General features: G+C 41.1%; 1 non-coding gene across 1 annotated transcript; it reads right to left on the bottom strand.

Moving 5' to 3' along the window:
• Positions 1–17,244: 17,244 nt before the first annotated feature.
• LOC122791137 lies at positions 17,245–17,398 on the bottom strand. Its single transcript, XR_006363107.1, has one exon. It is a non-coding gene; the product is annotated as a 5.8S ribosomal RNA (ribosomal RNA).
• Between the last annotated feature and the right edge of the window lie 1,743 nt (positions 17,399–19,141).

A 19,141-nucleotide genomic window follows, 5' to 3' on the forward strand; every position in this document is an offset into this window, starting at 1 on the left:
AGACCTAGTATCACAGTTGTACCTACCATTGACCCTATAAGACCTATCCCGAATACTAAATGTACAGCCAGACGCCATATATCTACAATAGTTACAAGCCTCGCACTTATACATGCCAGGGGTACGTGCATAAATTTGCCTAGGGAATTCCACTAAAGATTTCAGATGCCTACCCATCTTGAAAATAACCAATGGGCTATGGTCTATTTTATCAACAGTTTCTTCTTCTATTGAAAGTACCCTCCAATTCTTAGACAAAATACCCCTTATTTTGTAAGCATCAGTACTATATTGCCTGAAAAAACTAGAGGCAAAATCCTTTGACTGGAGGGAGTCAACTGTATTTCTACCCAAAACAGGGGCTATATTTCTATCACCATTGTCTACCACTGACAATTCACCTGGAAAACACAAAATAGGTTTATAAATCCCTCTCCTCCTTTTCTCTTAAACTTCTACCATAATTTCTGCAACAAAATTTTCAGGGTATCCTCTGTGTCACTCACCACAATCTAATGCACCCTCTTTTCCCTGCCCTCGGTTTCCTCACCTGTCAGTCATTTCCTCATCTACTCCCTTAATCAATCATTGTGCTTTTTCAGTGTTGTATCAGACAAAGTTGTCCCACTCTTTGTTTTTCTATGTTCTTCTGGCACTACCTCCAATAGTCCTGACTCTGTCCTTCATATCTCTCAACCATACCGAATTCCTCGGTATTTCCTGATTTTGAGGACAAAATAATGGGGTGCCACGAATTCACGAGTGGCCCCTTCAAATCCCGATTTTTTTAAAAGTAGTTTTTCATTGCTGCTGAGGTCACCATGTATCGCCTGCTGCATATCCTGCAACATAATCGCGCAGGGGCGTGCGCGATGACATTAGTGCCTAACTATCTGTTTGAGACCTGGACAGCGTAAAAAAACAGCTGTTTATGGCTGCAGCCTGCCCTCTCAGACGTGCCAACCAGATAGGACACTGTCATGTGGCAATGTGGACTGTTAAGTACATGGAAAACCAACAGACTCTTAAATAATATTTTTCTTTCATAAACTTTCTTATTTTACAACTTACATAAAAGTTTTCTGCACAGCAGGTTGGTCTTCCAGCTGTTATGCTGATCAGAATTGTGATTCGTGCAGTAGAAGTCATGTATTTGTAATAGAAGTATCTTCGTGTTTTACAGGAAAAATGGATTATTTACAGCATCTGGGGTAATTGGTTTCTGCAAAGGCACAAATTGAAATAGTTAAAATGTCCTTTACAGTGGGAAAGTAAATAATCATCCTGAAAAAATGGAAGCTCTCCTCTAACATGTGCAGACCTTTGTTGTTTGATTTAGCTTGACTTGTGTTCCTAATCTGCCACATGGGTAAGGCGAAACAGCTTACGTTGTTGTTTTTAAACTTTAAGTATTTTTTTTGGTTTGGATTTGAATGAAAAGATAAACTTCACTGAGAGTGTTACCAAGGCTTGGACAGTTCTGTTTCTTGTACAGTTTTAAGTAAACAAGTAACCTTTGTTTCCTTCTGTATGACATTCTTGTGTCTTTCAGTATTCCTAGATATTTGCAATTGCAAATGAGTTTGTCAGGCATCGATGGTCTATCTACCTAGCAAGTTTGTATTATTCAGAAATTCTTAGCTTGTGATGCCTTATGCATGCATAAATGCTTGCATGCATACATACATTGGTTCATAAGTAGGTACTAGCCTATTGGCCCTAGGGCCTATATAAGCCTAGCCAAAAAGGTACCCTGGCTTTCGCCACCCAAGAAAATTGTTTTCCTGTGCCCCTGTAAAGCAGAGCCACAGAAGTGATCCCCGGGGTGAATTTCCAATTTTCCATCCAATCATCAAGATTTTTCTTGAAGAGTGCTAATGAGGAGCTCTGTTTGACATAGATAGGTAGTCTTTTCCAGAGTATTGGAAGTCTCTGGAACAGGAATCTATCCCTCCAGCATGTTCTGTTTATTGTGGTGACAAGGTTTAGGTCCCTAGAGCATGTAGCTCTGAGGGGTTGGGATTTGTTTAAGTGGAGCATATCCAACAGCTCTGGGTTTGACATAGCTTTGTATGTTAGGCAGAGATCGCCTCTGAGTAGGCAATATGAGATGGCGTAAAGTTGGAGTTTTTTGAGATGGTCTGTGTAGGGCATCTGTTTGAGGCCAGTAATCCTCTTTGTGAGGTATTTCTGCGGCCTTTCCAGTTGTTGTAGATGTCTTGTGAGGTACATACCAAAAGGGGTGTTGTACTGTATAATGGGTCTAATGAGTGATGAGTAGAGGGGAACAATGACCTCTTTTTTTTCTGGATGAGAAACCTTTTGTGATGAGGTGTGCCACGTAGAAGGATTTCCTGACCACTGTGGCGATGTGATTATCAAAGGACAGAATAGTGTCCACCTGTGTCCCAAGGTTTCCTATCACACTTTTGGTGTTAAGTAGACTACCACCTATGTGGTAGTTCATGGGTACAAAGTTTTTACATTACATTACTTTTTGGCATTGAGCTTGAGGCCATGACTTTGACACCAGGCATCTGTCTCAGTGAGGCCCTTTTGTAGGAAGTCCACATCGTTAGAAGTTTCGATTATGGCTCCTAGTTTGCAGTCATCTGCGAACTTAGTTGGCCAAAGACCTTCTGTGTTAGCCTGTACTTCAGAGAAGTAGATACCAAACAGGAGAAGACCCAGGACTGAACCCTGTGGTACTCCACTTGTCACTGGTCTGAAGTCGGATTTGGAGTCTGCTACTTTCACAGTGTGGGTTCTGTCAGTAAGCCAGTTGCCAACCCATCTTGTGACATAGGGATTTATACCTAGTTTAGTGAGTCTATCTATAATTCCAGAGTGGGGGATGGTGTCAAATGCCTTGGTGAGATCTAGATAGGCTGTGTGAGCCACCTTACCCTCATCTATGGCTTTGGTGACTGCTTCAAAGAAGTCTGTCAGGTTTAGGAGACATGATCTGCCTTTTACAAACCTGAACTGTGTGGGGTCCAGAGTTTGGAGATCTCCAATGTGTTTATGAGTTCCATGATGATACGTTCCATGGCCTTGCAGACCAGGCTCGTCAGGCTAATGGGGCAGTAGTTCACGGGTCTATCGTGGCTCCCCCTTTGTGGAGTGGGATAACTGTCGCGGTGCGCATTCACTGGGCACAAAGCCTGAGTTGAGGCTATGACTGAACATGGTACTTAGGTGGAGTGCCAGTTCATTCTGTAGTTTGTGTAGAAGGCAGCCGGGGATATTGTCAGGTCCCATGGATGCTGTGTTCTTGGCTTTGAAGAGTGAGGTTTTTACCTGTGCAGCCGTGATTACAGGAACTTTCATTCTTCTGGTATAGAGATGGGCCCTTTAGGGGGTGAGAGGGGAGCAACGTTAGCACTGAACCTATCTGCCAGGATGTTAGCAATATCAGTTGGTTCTGTATATTGTGTCATTGTGCTGTAACTCAGAGCAGATTTGAGTGTTGCCATTGAGATTCTTGACATAGCTGTAGAATGCTTTGTGGTTGCCTTTAGAATCAGTAGGCGATTTTATTTTCATAACTATCTTTTGAGGATTTTATGAGGGATCTCAGCTTCTTACTGAAGCTGACCAGGGAGTTCCTCCAATCATGGGATTTTGCTCTTTTTTGCAACAGTTTCTTTCTTATGTTGTAGAGTTTATTTATGGCAGAAGACCACCAGATTGGCTTCCTTTTGTTGGAGGATAGCATCTTGGTTCTGTTAGGGATAGCATGATCCATGCACTCGTGTAAGTGCTTATAAAGTGCATTTGTGTAGGATTCAGCAGTCATACCTCTATTGTCCATCTGCATGGGTGTCGTGAAATTTGCCACTTCTGTTTTAAGAAGCGTGAAGCTGGCTTTGGAGACATTTTTTTACGGTTGTTTCCCTAATGGGGGGTGGGTGTGGGATGTGGATGTCTAGGGTGATTAGCTTGTGGTCGGATCTGACCAACAAGGAATTGACCTCTGTTGTGGAACACTGGTCACCCATGTTGGTGATGACTAGGTCTAGGATATTGCTGCCCCTGGTGGGAGTGTTGATAAGCTGATCCAAGGTGTTGGAATTTATGAATTCCAGAAAACGTTGAGCAAAAGAGTTGGTACATGAGTAGTTTTCCCAATTTATAGTGGGGTAGTTGAAATCACCCATTATTAGGGTGTTGGGTTGTACCCTAATATTTTACAGTGTATCAAGAAAAGAGGAGTGGGAATCCTGGGGCATGGTAGGGGGTCTGTAGCAAACTACAATCTGGATTGCAGTCTTGCCCAGAGTTAGTTGAACTTGGACATCCTTAATGAATATGGATATGCCTCCGCTGTTAGTGTTTCAGTCCGGGTTAGGTGGCCGAAAGGTGTGGTATGAATTATAGCCTAGTAATGCAGGGGTGCTCTCTGGAGCTTTGAACCAGGTCTCTGTCACTGCACAGATGTCGATGTTCTCCATTTTAAGGAGTGCCTCGAGTGAGTGCATTTTGAGGTTTAGACTTCTAGCATTGAGTAGCATTACCCTCAGATTTTGCTTGCTTGTACCTGTCATGGTGGTGAATTTGTCATTTGAACCTTGCCTAAAAAAGGCACTATAGGGGAGGCAAGAGCCTTTTCCAGTATCCGGAATCCTAAGGGTGACAGGTGCAGGCCATCTCTGGCAAAGCATCGTGGTCTGTCGATTATGTCATCCCAGGCAGAAAGATACTGGATTCCCTTAGAATGACACCAGAAGCTTAGCCAATTGTTGAAGTCAATCATTTTGTCTTTGTACTGTGGTGTCATTCTGGGTGATGGCAGGATGCTACTCAGGGGTAGGGTCATACCTGCCTGGGCTACAAGATCGGAGAGCTCCTCCATGTCTCTTTTCATGTAGTCCAGGGAGGTACATCTCAGGTCATTCACACCAATATGGACAATGACAGAGTCATATTTGTACTTGTTGTGGAGTGACCTGAGTGCATGCGTTATGTGGCGGATCCTGGCACCTGACAGGCAGCTGACAGTAACTTTTTCCTTGTTTAGCCTGGTGAGTAGAACATCAGTGTGCCTGACTATAGAGTCACCTATGACTAGAGTGTTTGGTACGTTATGCCTTATGGGCTGTAGTTGAGTGGCACACTGAATTTGTGGGCTATGTGTCATTTGGGTTGTGTTGGGGGTAGAAGTTGCTTGCATTTCTACTTTGGAGGTCTCAGTTGTTTGGGCAGATTTTTATTGAGACCCTCCGCGAATGTAGGCATGTGTTTTGTGCTTCTATGTGTGCATTTTGGTGGTGTAGGTTTTGAGGGTCTATATGATGAGTGTGGTGTGGTGCAAGTGTTTACCTTCTCCTCTTGACTGTCTCGTCCAGTCTTCGGTGAAGAGAGCTTTGCTTCCAGTTTGGCTATATAAGTGCATCTCTCACAGGTTGTAATATTGGGTGGTAGGAGGAGATGGTTGTATGTGTAAATGAGGCAATTTCTGCATTGCCCCAAGATGCCCAGATTCATCAGGTAGACAGGGGAAAACACCGGGAGCTGACCTTTAGACATGCCTGGATAGGTGCTTATTTATTAAGTACTAAAACCTGTTTTCTTCTAGACAAATGAGGAAAGTTGATTGTTGCAGTAATTTGTAGCTTATTTAGTGCTTACAATGAGTACACGACTACAAACATGACACCTATGCATAAATGCATATATTCACCACTAATCTTAAAAGTAAGCTGCTCCTTTACAATGTCTTAAGCAAAAGATTTATCAATTTCTCTTCTCTTCTATGTTGGTTTGACTTAGGACTCGAGTTGTTCATGGTGTAAAGTGTTGTACGTTAAAAAACTTAAAACCGAAAACCAAGACAGCCGTGTAAAGCTAAATCATGAGTAAATCAGCTGAAATGACAATTAAATAATTTGTTTGTTAGCACTTTTGTTCATTTATTAGAACCTGGAACTTCATCAGAAAATAGTTTAAAATTAATCTCACTTGAATTTAAAAGACCCACCCGCCATAAATCACGTGCAGCAACTAATCAATTAAAACCTAGTAAATAAAGCAACCAGCTACTTTTTCTTGAAAATAATATGCACATTCAACTAAAAATCAACACATAATTCAAATTAATAAACCAAAAGGCAATTATATTGCAATCTTTGTGTTACGTGTTCTAATAAAGGAATGAAAGCACTAAAACACAAGTTATTTAATTGTCGTTCCCACTGATTTACTTGTGATTTAACTTTCCATATCTCTCTCTCTTGGTTTTCAGTTTTAAGTTATAAAATAGATTAAAGTTGGAAGCTTAATACATCAAGTGATCTAAAATGCTTAACTGTAAATGATTCCATCTAATAGATGTCTGACTGAGAGGTGCAGGTTCCGGAGAGTCTCCCACTGGCTGGAATTGTACAGGATTAATGTAAGTGGATAAAAGTACAAACTTTTTATGTACTTTGTGTGCACGTGCATGCGTGTATGGGGGCAGGTTAACAACTGAAACACAGTGCTGCTGGAAAATAACTGTAAATAAATAAGGCAGAGGAGAAATAGCAATGGGGGGGGTCTATCTGTTATTGTGCTGTGTAGAAGGCTAGTAAGAAAACTTGATGAATTATGTGAGGCGTGGATTTCAAAGACATGGAGGAGATCACACTGTTTTTTTTTCTGCTGCTCCACCCCTACGGTAGCTACCAAGCTTACCTCGTCAGGCAGTCAGTGGATTTGTCATTCATTATTTCCAGGAATGAGAGCTCACCAGCCCATCCCATTCTCCTAAAAGGAGAGTCAGGTGCCAAGAGTGACACCATTATCTGCTAAAATGTTGTGGGGATTTTTTGTCTGTGCTCCAAATGCCTACTACCACAACAACTTGTATGCATACATCTCAAGTCTCAATCTCTCAGAGCAAGAAATCTGGACAAAACTAACAATAATGGTAGGACAAAGCCCCAAAAATAGGGAGGGAGACAGGGAGTCGAGGGACAGATTTTATATATTGCTCCTGTAAACTCAGATAGTTGCTAGAATAACAGGTTTTGCATTATTTTGAATTTTCTTAGGGCTATAACGTCTGAAATTCAAATGTCTACCATACCTCTCAAACTGGAATCATCAAAAATCTGGACAAAGGCCCATGAAAAATAGGTACAAGTCTGTATGATGATTAACAAAAATTTTGCATACATAATTATGTAACCCTACCCACTCCAATGGAATTGTGGGATACCACCATGAAGATTAAAGTCACTAAATAACAAACAAACAACAATAATAAAATAAATGGTAGACATTTGAATTTCAGACTTCATAGCCCTCAGAAACTTTATAATAATGCAAAACCTGTTAAGCCACTTCATCTGTACCTGCAGCAGGAACAGATTGATCTGATTTAGGCTTGTGAAGAAGCAAAGGTTGTCACTGACACACTCCAAGCAATGAGATCAAATGTTGCCAATTCTTTTTCAGAGCTGTATGAAGAATCAAACAGCTGGCAGCCAGAGTCATGGTAGAAGAAAGTGTTTCAAGGATCTGTGGAAGGCAGACTCAAAGAAGCACTACTGGTGCTGCTGACCCATGGAAGTACTATCAAAGGAGCGTGTTCATTCCATTCCTGGATCATGTCATAGGTAAAATAAAAGACCAACTTATAGAATGCCGCCCACGTTTCATTGCACAGTATCTGCTGACATGCACGCTGCATGCTTTGGAAGATGAAGAGAAAGTGGTGGATCTGTACAATGCATACAAGACTGACATATCCAGTCTGCCCAGTTTCAAAAATGAGCTTAACTGATGGGTGGCCAGATAGAGAGCAGTTCCACGAGAAAAGGTGACAACTATCATCATTTCATCCCAACAGCAGTCATCCTCATCATTTTATCCAAATATAAACAGGGCATTGACAATTTCCTCTGCAGAGTGTTCATTCAGTGCTCCAAGGCACATTAAGACTTGGCTATGAAACACTATGTCTGATGTATGTTTAAGTGGGTTGGCCTTGATGCACATACCTGATGACATCAATATTGATATTACACAGGTGCTAAAAGACGTTAAACTGGTGATCATTACATGGATCAATGTCTTTCCAAGGTGATACAGCAGACCACCAGGATAATGGCAGGTGGGTACTCATGGCTGGTTGTACATTGTCATGTCTTAATAGTATGCGGTGGATGGTTGGTCTCCCCTTTTGACTCTATTGTGGCCTGCTTGGTGTGAATGGATTAGGATGCAGTTAGCAAATGATATGAGAACCAGAGCATCCAACAGCTAAGACCAGCTGGTTTCATTTTGGACTGGATGGTGGGCTGCTGCCTGCAAATGGTTTAGGCTGCTCTTTTAAGGTATCAGAACCAGAGCAGTTAGCAGCCTGTGGGTGGTGTGTATGGAGTGTGTGTGGTGCCTGTTGGTGTGTGCGTGTGTGTGTGTGTGTGTGTGCGTGTGTGTGTGTGTGTGTGTGTGTGTGTGTGTGTGTGTGTGTGTGTGTGTGTGTGTGTGTGTGTGTGTGTGTGTGTGTGTGTGTGTGTGTGTGTGTGTGTGTGTGTGTGTGTGTGTGTGTGTGTGTGTGTGAATGTATGTATGAATGGACCTCTGTGAAACTCTCTACCTTGATGTGGTACAGAGGTTTGTTGCAGTGAATCATTGCTATTAAATAACAGTTAAGTGTGACCGTTGACGTCTTAGATTAAATTTTGGTGGGACAGCGTGGATGCATGGGGATAGCAGTACCAGACCTTAGAGTGCAAATTGAAAAAAGCTGTCTACACCCCTGATACCATATACACTCCCTCACACCATTTTGATTAAGTTAATATGCACACTCTTCAGAGAATAAGGAAGAGAAAAACTGCAAGAGAAGTTTATAAGGATTGCAGACATTTGAAAGGAGCGCATAAGTATTTCAAGTGAATCGTGTGAGTGAGAAACAGATGTGATAGAAAAAGAACAGAGGGAGTATGGCTCATATAAAATGTGAGGAACTGCCCTTTCGGATATGGGGTTATGAATTCATGGACTTTCCTTCCTGAAAGGATCATAGGTTTAGTAAATATGAGAAAACGCAGGAGTACTTCGAACAGATCCAAGGCAATTCTTTTGAAATGTGGGATGGAATAATGAAAGCGTTTGGTTATGGAAGATAAACAGTTAAATCAGCAGGTAACTTAAGGAACATTCTAATTCAGCCAAGCAAGCATTTTTCCCTGATGTCAGAGTTTATGTTCTTTTACTTACTTCCTGTTTAATAAGCATTTGGTGATTATCTTACATAAGATGACATTTCCCCAATCCAGTCTTAAGGCCCCTAATTATTTCTGCATTTGTCTATTTGAACATGCATAGCTTGGTTCCATTGCTATTTGTAACACTTCTGCATTTGCTTGAAATGTCTACCATGCTTCTGTTTCAGACTTATGTATGCTTTTCGTGAGCATACACAGTGTTGTTGTTTTTTTTTACTCAGCATTAAATGTCCACTCTAACTATAAGACCCCCTCCCTAGCTACTCTTCTTGAATATTACATTTCTCACTTATCTGCCACTGCATCCTTCTCTACAAAACTTCTAAAACTGTATTGTCTCTCTTAAGGGCTCACTCGGATACCAAAAATCAAATTACTTTATAAACATGTCTGTGATTTTCAATTCAAATATTAAATATAGCATGAGTATTTCAGAAAATGATGTTCAATAAAAATTTTCAGCAGTAACATTTAATTTCTAGAAGTACTAAACAGGAAATAAGTTGGCACACTGCTATATTAAAACATGTTGCAAATATAGCATTCTATGACTCTGTGTAAACATGAGGGCTTGGTTTAAAACTACATTAATCATGTAATTAATTTAAACACATACACTGATGTTTTTGCTGTCACCATATCCCATAAATATTCAGCATTAAACTGTATTGTTCAATAATACATGTAAATAATAACATGGAAACACATCCTGAAATTAAAGTTTAACCCACAGATCGCATGGCTAATGGCAACAGTGTAAGTCTGGCTTCTATACAATTAGTCCTTCTGCTAATGGACAATAAACTATGCCGCTCCAGGCAATGAACCCAAGTAGGTCCATTTTCTAAGTAGGCTGGTGGTTTGCAGACTTTGTGCAGTATAAGCATGTTTCCCAGCCCTGTAGCCTTTATACATCAGTCTGTGCAGGCTGACTTTGTGTCTCAGAAAGACATCTGCATAATAAGAAGGTGACAGAACACTGAGTGCATTCATGCCTTTAGTCACTGGGCAGACACATGGGATGAATCTTTCCACAGCAATCTGCTTTACAAGCTTTTCTAACAAAGGTGCCCATTCACTGATATGACCAAGGCCAGCACCCCTGCTGGACCTTCCAACACTAAAAGAAAGTGCTGACATTTATCCTTTAACCTCTGCCTTGCTCAGAGACAGGCACGCCCTTGCATTCAGCAGACATAATGAGTTGCCTTTATAACAGCTTGTGTCTTAATTATATTTACTCATTCACTGCTGATCTCTCAGTTACAAACACAGTGCCGAAGTAGCAGAATATTTTTTAAATTAGTTTCAGACTCTTATTCTGCCTTCTTATCATAAATAGCCCATATGTACATGACAACTTACACAATCATACACCAAGTAGATATCTTGATTTTTTTGTTTTGTTTCTTATGCAGGTAAGATCCAGTATATATAACTGTCTCTTTTTGGAATAATCTGGGAGCTTTGGCATTGTTAAATATATGTTTAGTCACGCAGTGTGCATGTAGAAACAATGGACAACAAAGCCATGACTGCAGAATGAAGCTAATTAATAACCCATTGCCTTAATCTCATTACCAGAAGCAATGCATGGAACTAAAATGAGTAAGTGCATCTCTTATGTCTGTCACAGTGCAATTATATGACCTTAAAAGGGATTGGGTACAAATGGCAAAGGTCTTTAACCCAGATTACCCATAATGAACTCCCTGTTCCATACCAAACCCAAATATCAATTCTTATGAGTCACATTTGACTCCTGTAGCAACCCTGTGAACAGCCACCATAACAGTGTGTACTATGCAAGTAAGGAATGGAAGTAGAATGCCAAGCCTTTCTTGCATATGACACTCGTATGCAAACACCAAGGGAGAGTTGAGATTTACCATCTTGCCTACCATATGTCTTTTGGAGGGAGGAGGAAACCAGAGTATCTAGAGAAAACCCATGCAAACACATGCAGGACATGCAGCCTCCACAAGCAAGGCTTCCCAGCCAAGAATTAAACTGAAGAACCTCTTGCTGTGAGGTGACAATGATACACAATGTGCCACCTTCCACAAAAATAGGGAATCATTTAATGTCCCTTCAGAGGGTTATAGCTCCAACTGTAGATACACAAGTAACATTTATGAATTTGATAGCCACCTTCTGTACACCGTAAATGATGTTAAGAAAATAAAACAGTTGTACAATTACAATACAAAATATGAAAAGGCAAACAGTCTTGGTAATGCCTGCTGAGAGCAAATGCTTGCAGCTATTGGCAGATACCAAATATATATAGTAAACAATAGCAGTATGTTACAACAAAAGGCAACCTATTATTTATGCAAATGTGTAGACAAACATAATATTAAATGTAATCAGTTTATGCCCATATACCTAGTCACCATACCTTAACAATCAAAGGCATGCATGTAGTCTTACATTATAATGCAGAGGATCATCTTCTGACCAGCTAGTGAGCTTCATTTCATAGTCCTGGGTTTAATTCACTCACAGCTAGCCAACATTATATACCCACAGAACTCAACACCTGAAAAACTTATCCAATTTGCCACAAACACCAGTGTATGATTAATGCCATATTCCCAAACAAAGTATGTAAACCATCTGAACAATATCCAAATAATAGGCAAGGCACAGCATATGAAGTAAGACAAAACTCTGTCACTGAAGTATTAGTAACAACCATTGGACTATCATCAGAGTAGTATAACACATAATCTGTGCAAGAACATGACAGTGGAGTTTCTCCCTTCTGAGCCACCTAACTGTCCTAGCAGGCCTCCTAAGCATGTCCATCCAGCCATACTGATATAAGGGGAAAAACAGTCATACACACCACACAAATACAATCAAACAGGAACTCCTCAGCACCAGATGTACATAATAAAACTAGCAGCAAAAACAGAATGCAAACCCATGAACAGACATTAATAATGTACAGTAATCTTCACAGCCCTGGGTCCACATACAGCAACTGAGATAATGCCTCATAGGTACATGTGTACAATGCGCTATTACTAAATACTTTTTCCCCACAATATAAAATTAATACTTCTGTACTGTACTACTGAACACTGCTGTCAGATCTCATCTGCTAGTCCATGATAATCACATACCAACAAATAAAATGGAATTCATAGTTATGGCCAGAAGCACTAATGCACATCAGTACTACATAGTTGTAGAGTATAGTAAACAGACTTAGCACAGTAGAGAAAACTTAGCATTATATTTCTGCAGACCCCGCATCCCATTCCACAGAGCTGCCATCAGCACAGATAGACATACACTGCCCCATGCTTTCCCAAACATTGCAATTCTTGATATGCAGATAATTATCTACATCATATTCAGGCTCATCCGGGCAGATGAGATGCAGTTTCTCCCATCTGTGCCACCTAAGTGCCCTAGCAGGCCTCCTAAGCATGTCCAACAAACAAAAACTGGCAGTGGTAAGCTGTGGTAAGCTGTATCAGTTGCGCACGTTTTAGAATTTCTAATGAACCACTGGCAGCTACAAAATTGCATCCACAAGTGATATGCATTATATAATTTCATGCAATAGTGGTGCTATGTATCTGTGTGTGGAATATATGCACATTTTCTGTTGCACAAGTTCAGCACTGTGTGGTACTGTGTTAAAGTACAGCTACCAGCAATGTGTAATGTGCAACAGTACTGCATCTTAGCGACATACACCACAAGGGTGATTTACACTTAATATTCCCAGGCATTTTACTGCAAATTAACACATTCATGAATTTGAAGACTTCATTCATGTGCTTGAGATGTCTGCCATAAATGCCAAGTAAATGGCTTGGTTGTTCAACTTTTCACTGAAAAGTTGTACAGCATAATGCTGTAGAAAAAACACTCAGCACTTAACTGTTTCTGAAACTAAGTGCTGTGTTGTTGTCAAATATTCAACTGAAGTAGTCACATGTTTACAACCATTCAAGGAAAACTCCACCTTGGAACTCAAAAATATCCCTATATTATTTTGTTTTCTGGGCCATTCTAATGCATAAAAATCACTCTAGGTGCTTATAATAAAATGTTAATGTTTTTCCACAATGTTTCCTTTTTATATCATGCTAAACAGAAGTAAATGGTGCTATTTCCCTAATCAATAAAACTAAAATGGTAGCAGTGAGTCACAAGCATCTTACATATTTTGTAGAAGGAATTTTTCATTTTTTTTTCCTGAATGACCATCACATATATTTCTCTCAGGGCTTGTTTTAAGCTATTCATAACAGTTACAATGTACCAGCCAAACAAAGTAGCTAAATTGCAGGCTTTTGTAAGGATTGTCATTTTGTAGTCTTACGAGCACTGTCAGAGCATCCCCACACTCTTCCTCAGTTGTCAAAGCTATCACTGCAATCCAAGAGCAGTTAATCAACACTTCAAACAACTAGTGCTGCTATGCACCAGGGTTTGTACCAGTAGAAGGTTAAGTGTTGTTTTTAGTGTCATCCTGAATATTTGAGAAATATGTTAATGTGCGTATTGTTTTCTCAAAAGTAATTTGCAAATACACTACAAAAAAGTACAATTTTCTGTCCCTGAATTTCCATTATAAGTTTTTTTAAATGAGGCACACGTCTTCATACATTATATTCTTCCTTTTCTTATCCCAGTTTGTTACGCTGCAGCATACTAACACACACACCAAATCTATAATCCTTAAGCATGACAGCTCATCAGTTCTGTCTGTAAAACTAACACTAATTTCAATAAAACTATTGTAGTCTCACAAAATACCATTTACAAGTGGATCAGTATACAAAAAATGTGGTCATCTATTAGCATTGTAATATTTTTAAATGTCAAAAGGGGGACATTCTTACTGAAACTTGTGATTGTGTAAAGTATGCCATCATCAAATGAAAATAATTATTTTCATCTTATTATCAAAATAAAGACTGTGATGTGCTATGTTGGTTGCTGTACTTTATATAATATTAAGATGATAAATGTAGTACTGCAACATTCAGAAAAAAAGTCAGAAAATGTTCTTTTAAAATATCAAGACATTTGCCATTTCTCATCCTGCTAAACCACACACACACACACATACACACACACACACACACACACACACACACACACACACACACACACACACACACACACACACACACACAGGGCAGAACTGTCCAAATTGGTTCTGCTTTGCAGAAAGAGGCATAGTTGGTAACCCTATCAACTTGGTATATTTATACTGTCCCTATTCTGCTCTGCAATAAAGGCAATAGAAAATACTTTCACAACACTATTTTTAATAGCAGCTGCTAACCTCCACAGGACTGATTGCAAATGGAAGATTGCCGAGAGTACCTGACCGGGAAAACTTTTTCTTGTGTCTGTGGTATGCCATGCAGGTGAAGACAAAGTCCCATGCCAAAGTATGTGAGATGATAAACTTAAAAAATTGAGTGGGCTTTCTCTTCCTTTTGATTCTAATGCAGTGAAAAAGCACAGGCAGGGTTCTTATTTTATACATTCTTATTTCATTACTTTTCATCTTTTCTTAGATATCATGCCATTTTTAATACAAAAACTACTTTCATGATGAAGCTGGCACTGATTCCATCAACCAACTAAACTATAGTTTGTCTGGTAGCTTATGACATCTTCAATTTCAGTCCCAGGGTCACTTAAAGTATCAGAAGACCTCTCAGTAGGTTAACCCTTAGAGACCACCTGTTTGTTATTGCATAGCTTTTATACAATTATCAGAGCACCTGAAATGAATAACAATCTTCTAGAAACAACTATCATGCTCTGTTTTGGAATTGTTTTCAGCTGTTTATTTATTTTTTACCTAAACAATACTAGAACCATATTGCAGGAGAAAAATTGTAAGGGTAGAGTTAAACTGTAGGAGAGTGTGGACTTTTCTTTTAATATAACTGAAATATAGTCATACCAGCCTACTGGCCCTGATTTTGCAGAACATTCCTGACTTGCCTCATTTTTTGTCCCATATTTCCTAAACATTTTGATTTTCTGGTAAATCACCAAGTATTACAATCCATCAGCAATACCCATCATTACAGTTTCATACTTCCTGTTATTTAGAAAATACATGATGATACAAAACAAGTGATTCTATTAACATTTCACCAGAGGTGACATACTATGGTAGTGGATTGAATTAATTGCTTCTGTCTAGAAATCACAAATAATGTAATCCACTGCTATGATCATGTCTACCATCACAGATAATGTAATCCTCTGATATGATCATGTCTACCATCACAAATAATGTAATCCTCGGATATGATCATGTCTACCATCACAGATAATGTAATCCTCTGATATGATCATGTCTACCATCACAAATAATGTAATCCACTGCTATGATCATGTCTACCATCACAAATAATGTAATCCTCTGATATGATCATGTCTACCATCACAAATAATGTAATCCACTGCTATGATCATGTCTACCATCACAAATAATGTAATCCACTGCTATGATCATGTCTACCATCACAAATAATGTAATCCACTGATATGATCATGTCTACCATCACAAATAATGTAATCCTCTGATATGATCATGTCTACCATCACAAATAATGTAATCCTCTGATATGATCATGTCTACCATCACAAATAATGTAATCCTCTGCTATGATCATGTCTACCATCACAAATAATGTCTACCTCATCCACAAGTTCCAAATTATTTTTGAACAGAAGATCACACACTGTCTCAGACTTATGAGAGAGAGAATACTAACACTATCAGGGACAGAAGCTTAACAGTGCCACAGTAACCCATCTCCCCATTGATGTGGTATAATGGTTGTTTACAAATGGAGGGGAAACAACCCATCAGTCATAATGCTTTTACTGTCATAAAGGCCTTTTAAGCTGGAACCTGTTGTCAGGGCTCAGCACCACCATTTCTGGTTTTGTACACTCATGACAGGAATATTCCTGCATAGATCAAGAACATTTTAGGATTAAATTATTTGACTGCAGTGAATGTAATGATGGTGTTACTAAGGGGCAGCTATTCTCACGTCCCACAATGGACAATTATTTAATGCAGGCACCTTTTATTGGATAACTGCTGCATGGTTTCCTTACTGAAGATGGCTGTACACCTTTTTGTTTCACTACTCGATGGGGTGGAACCTACCCATTTACCTCTGAATGGTCTCATGCCCGCTTGAACTCTCTCTTCAAAGTTCTTTTCAACTTTCCCTTATGGTACTTGTACACTATCAGTCTCATGCCAGTGTTTAGCCTTAGATGGAGTTTACCACTCTCTTTGGGCTGTAGTCACAAAAAATACGACTCCAGGAAGATGTGATCCCGATGTGCCAGGGGCCTCCTCCAGCCCCACACCGTACGCAGGCTGAGCCTTGATCACAAGGACTTGGGCTCCCTGGGCGGTACTGGGGAGATGGATTTCTTTACACCACATTTCCCTACACCCATCACCCAGGTGGGGATTCAGCACTGGGCTCTTCTCTCTTCACTCGCCATTACTGAGGGAATCCTGGTTAGTTTCTTTTCCAACACTTAGTAATATGCTTAAATTCACTGGGTCACCATATCTGATCTGAGGTCGCGTTCTGAGCATGGTCACAGGGGGGACAAATGGGTGGCGGAGGCCACAGGGACAGACTATGTGCCATCTCTCCCCTGGTCTGTGCACCCACTGCCCCACCACTGGACTCCAGGCAGCAGAGGAGGGCCGATGTGGCCCCAGCAACTGGGAACCGGGTGGGTGGACCTTGTGTTGCACCCCTGGGAGGGCAGCAAAGTGGCGGCACTACTGACAGCCTCTGGGAGTAGGTCAGACATGCGATTCCACCGCTCCTGTCTGCAGTGTGGATGGGCTTCCCAGCTCAGTGTGGTGGAGATCCCTCTCACCCATCCACTTCTCACTCTGGAGGGACAGGGGGCCCACAATGGGCACCCTCAACTCCCTGGCTGTGCTTTTGCCTGGAATGGGACACCCCTGGGGGCAATGGAAGGCACAACAAACCTAAACAGGCATAGCCCCAGGAGTAACCCGGCACAGCAAAGTGCATTCAAAGTGTTGATGATCAATGTGTCCTGCTATCCACATTAGTTCTTGCAGCTAGCTGCATTCTTCATCAATGCATGAGCCGAATGATCCACTGCTCAGAGTCATACAGTTCTCACTTGGTTGCTGTGGGCACAGCTGCCCATGCAGTGTCAGACTGGGAGATGAGCAGGTGAGGTAACACAGGCAGCGTCGTGGATGCCTGGACCAGGGTTATTAGCTCATTGGATGGCAGGGAGTCCCATGGCAGCTGACATGTGGCCAAAAAACTGACCTTCCAGGTCTTTGAACTGATGCCCTATGGGGGGGTCCTCCTCAGGTGCCATCGACCACCGTTGTGGGGAGAGGACACTGGTGTACACCCCCAGGGTTGTCCCCGCATGGCCAGAGGGAAGGGTGTAGCATCCCCCTGCCAGGACAGCACCTTCTCCCCCTTCCACACGGGGAATCCATCACCTCTGGGGCATGTGGCAGGCCGCACCACTGGACTGGCACCCCCTCTGCAGCCATCTCCTTGGGGTGGTGGAGGAACACTCACACCACTCACACCACTCACCACACGGATGGGACCCCCCACCCTTCCGCCGCTGGGAGGTCGAGGAGGATGGATGCCACCCTGCCTCTCATTCCCCCTACCCCCGAGAGTCACAAGCTCAGTCCTGAGAGAGAGAGAGAGAGAGAGAGAGAGAGAGGGTTGGGGCAGTGGAGTGAGGAGAGGCAGTACCCAGGAATGGCACCATCCTGGTACCCTCCATGTTAATGATCCTTCCCCAGGTTCATCTACAGAAACCTTATTACAACTTTTACTTCCTCTAGATAGTCAAGTTTGATCATTTTCTTGGCACACCACCAGGACCGTGACTGACTCCAGCGGGGCTGATCCGAGGACCTCACTAAACTATCCAATCAGTAGTAGCAATGGGCAGGTCTACCATGACTGACTCCAGCGGGGCTGATCCGAGGACCTCACTAAACTATCCAATCAGTAGTAGCGATGGGCAGGTCTACCATGACCGACTCCAGCGGGGCTGATCTGAGGACCTCACTAAACTATCCAATTGGTAGTAGCGATGGGCAGGTCTACCAAAGTGCATGTCTCTTCCTTAATAGTATTGCTCATCTCAGGAATTTAGTAGGCTGTATGGTGAGGAACATGGCATTGGACTGGTATCACAATTGATTTAAAACTCTGTGAGCTTCAAGTAAGCATCAACTAGCGGATGATTCAATGGTACAAAATGACTGAGACTTCTAAATCCTTGTAAATTATCAGTATTTACAGTTGTAGGTTGACTTTCATGTTTTCCATAAAATAGTTTAAGCATAACATTTCTACAAAAGATCTTAAGGTCCATAATAGTATCTGTTAAATTACTACTACAGTTAGGAATAAAATTTAACCCTTTAGATAATAAACTCTCTTCATCTGAAGAGAGTGTATAAGAAGAGATGTTAAATACTAACGACTCATTCCTTTCCCCCACATTTTTTTGATAGTCTGATGGGGTGTGAATTCGCCCGAGTGTTTCCTTTTCTGATGGCCACTACTCATAGAGCGTGTCCTTCTTATTCCTTTGTCTGTTCGAACAGGAAGAGGAAAAGGAACACCTTCACCTATGCTTTCAAAACACTGTGCAGGTTTATTAGTCTTATTATTGGATGTCTTAGGTCTGACCACTAACTGTGATGTCTCTGCTATAAGTGGTGGTCTTATAACCCAGACCTCTGGATATAGATTCCCTTCTTTATGAGCATGGACAGCCTCAGAATTCTCAATATTAAGATGCATACCAGGGTCTAATAAAGCATCATTCATCATTCCCATAGCATTTTGTCCTTCATTCTGTCT

The sequence above is a fragment of the Protopterus annectens genome, chromosome 16.part0, assembly GCF_019279795.1.
Source record: "Protopterus annectens isolate FY-2018-M chromosome 16.part0, PAN1.0, whole genome shotgun sequence".
NCBI classification, from domain to species: domain Eukaryota; kingdom Metazoa; phylum Chordata; order Ceratodontiformes; family Protopteridae; genus Protopterus; species Protopterus annectens.